Source organism: Macrotis lagotis, chromosome 1, assembly GCF_037893015.1.
Source record: "Macrotis lagotis isolate mMagLag1 chromosome 1, bilby.v1.9.chrom.fasta, whole genome shotgun sequence".
Lineage (NCBI taxonomy): Eukaryota > Metazoa > Chordata > Mammalia > Peramelemorphia > Peramelidae > Macrotis > Macrotis lagotis.
In genome coordinates this window covers 901,612,543-901,615,721 of record NC_133658.1, presented here as the reverse complement: position 1 = coordinate 901,615,721, position 3,179 = coordinate 901,612,543, and positions in this window count along the sequence as shown.

Here is a 3,179-nt window from a genome sequence, read left to right as displayed (position 1 = left end):
CATGTCCCACATTGTCCTCCTAGCTTTTCCCAGGCAGACATCCACCTTTGCAGTCCTCAGACTGCCATATGTGTCATTTTCTATTATTGTCTTTATAACAATTCTGGCAACCATCCTGGTAATCAAAACTCAAAACAAATTATTTAAGGATATAATAGCAAAATAACTATTAGCAGTAACATAGCAAAAACTTATCATAAATTACAACATAAAGTTGTAGCCTATATTTCGGCATTTGTGGGGGAAACCCACTGCTTCTATATAGCATTAAAATTAGGTGAACAGTAGCAAGGAGAAAGAAGTCTTAGTTCATAGTGTAAATGCAAACTTCACCCATGGGTTCATGATCTACATCAACTATTGTCTTATTCTCAGTCTGGGGGTTCTTGGGAACAGCAGTCCAACTCAGATATCAGCTGTTTCAGACCCAATTTGATTTTTAAGATCAGGTCACTTGCTGGCTTCACAATCTAACTGGGTCATATTGCCCTTTTAAGGTATGTCAGGTGGATCCAGGACCCCATTCCCTGAAGCTTAGCAGCAGTGGAAGTAGTAGGAAGGACTTCAACGGAACCACTCCATTATGGCTCCAATGAGAGTTTTCAGAGATGTCTTTTCCAGTAGACTCAGTCACCAGGTTTAGATCAGGGACTGAATCACAGCTGAGATTTCAAAAGAATGAGACTGTGACACAGGTTGCTAAGTGTCTGATATTTTCTGCGCCCATGCAGTACAATGCTGCATGAGACAGCCTTCAGCATTAATAATTCCCACCCACAGGTATGGTGGCATGGGGCATCCTGTTACTATCTCATTGGGACTGAGCTTATGAGAACCAAAGGTATGGATCTAAGACCTAGAAAACTAAAGGAAGGGTTCTTCAGAGAAGCTTATAAAGTAGGTCTCCCATAATCTCTTTCAACCATTCCTGAGGTTTGGGGTTGATTAGCACAGTGAAAGTACTGAAGCTTAGCAAATAAAACTCCTTTGGAATTGGTACCTCTACCACTGTGTATTTCTTTAGGTATCCCCTCCCCTCATAGTGGAATGATTTGTTCTAAAACAATTTTTCTACTCCTGAGGCTTCTCTCCACCCACTGAGAAAACATACAGAGAGACCATAACCAGAATATTTTTGTAACTAAGGGTGGTGGTAGTTGGATGAAGTTGATCTGCCAGGTTTCCCAAGGTACATCTGGAAGAGGAAACTGTCCTCAATCTGACTTCAACAATTTGAATGCATTATGAGCAGGTGGGACACATCTCATACATAGGGATAATAACGCTGTGAAAACTCTCCCACCAATATTTTTGAGCCAGCCCTAGAAGCTTGACAGTCCCCAGTGATTGACTGGATGAAAGTGTTCGATTATAGAAAGGCATAAGTTCTTGGGAACTCTTATAAGTCCTTTTGGGCTGACCTATAGTCTCATACTCTTATCAAGTCTACACCCCTCCTTTGAAGTCTTTCCTGGTTAGTGGTTTTAGCTGGTCAGCAAATCATTTCCACAAGCAGGAATGCTGTTTTCTCCACTGTGTCCCAGAATTTTAATTATTGCTGTAGTCTAATAGATGGGAAACCTGGTTTTGATTTTTAATGGGCAATCCTGGGGAGGTAAGGGAGACCTGATATTTTCATAAAATCCCCAAACACCCCAAAATGCATACCTGCTCTCTACTGTCTCAAAATCAACTTGTGCTGAATTGACATCAGGTAATAATGAAGTTTCAACCACTTCTGGGTTGAAAGTAGCAACCAAATCTCCATTCTCATTTCTGAGGCAGGATTCACCAGGGTGCCAGTCAACTCCTAAAGGAGTCTTCTTCAAGTCCTCTCAGGGGGAAAGCAAGGCATCCAGACATATCACACAGTCATGAGCTAAAGTCTCTCTTTTCACCTCAGGTAGATAAATTTCATCTCAGGTAGATAAGGATAAATTTCCTCCATTCTCAGAGACAAATAAATCTATTGCATTTGAAACCCACAAACTGGTTAAGAGTCAGATGGTTGGAAGGTATTAAAGAGGGTGCCAGGGATAAAGGACACAAGGAAAGGGTCCCCTGGTGTCAAATGGAAAAGACTGTCTAGGGATTTCAGAGATCCGGACAGAGAATTTAAAGGCATTGATCCCTCTAATAAAAAAGGGAGAGTGGTTCTGAGACATAGGTTATAAGGGTCTCACTAGCGATTCCCACAAATCACTAGAGGAGGGGGAGATGGGAAATGGGTAAGGCAAAGGGGTCTAAAACTGGGAGTGTGGCACTGGTTTTTAACAGGAGTCATAGTCTGTATCCCCCTCCTTTTGTCACTCCTCCTGCCAGCCATCCCCAGAACCTTGTCATGCTGAGGGATTGAGAGAGCCAAGAGGATCATCATTCCTTCCCAGGTTGCTTTCTGGCACCAACTTCTTATCTCCCCTTTCTTCTTTTTAAAAATTGTTTTGTTGGGGTGGCTAGGTGGTGCAGTGGATAGAGCACCGGCCCTGGAGTCAGGAGGACCTGAGTTCAAATGTGACCTCAGACACTTAATAATTACCTAGCTGTGGGCAAGTCACTTAACCCCATTTGCCTTGCAAAAAAACAAAAACCCTAAAAATAAAAATTAAAAAAAAAGAAGTCAAAGAGAACGAGAATAGAGAAGTTTCCAAATATCTCATCTGATCCTTTCAACAACCCTGGAAGGTAGAAGCTTTTATTTATTTATTTTTTTTGCTAGGCAATGGGGTTAAGTGGCTTGCCCAAGGCCACACAGCTAGGTTATTATTAAAGTGTCTGAGACCGGATTTGAACTCAGGTCCTCCTGACTCCAGGGCCCGTGCTCTATCCACTGCGCCACCTAGCCGACCCTAAGGTAGAAGCTTTTATCCCTATTTTACTAATTAAGGCAGACAAGTTAAGTGACTTGCCAACGTCATACAACTGGTGTCTGAGGTTAAATTTGAACTCAGGTCTTCCTGACTCCAGGTTCAGCTTGATAATTGCTCAAAAAAGAAAAGAAAATATAAATAAACAAATACCGGTGAGACAAAATGTAATCGCGGTTATAACTCTAAATGAAGTATGAACGACTGGAATGTGATCATCAAAAAAAAGTTAGCTGGCTGAGGCAGAGGCTTAGGGAGCCACCTGGGTCTGAAGGTCCGGCACTTTTCTTAGAGATCCCACAAAGGTGGGGGGCG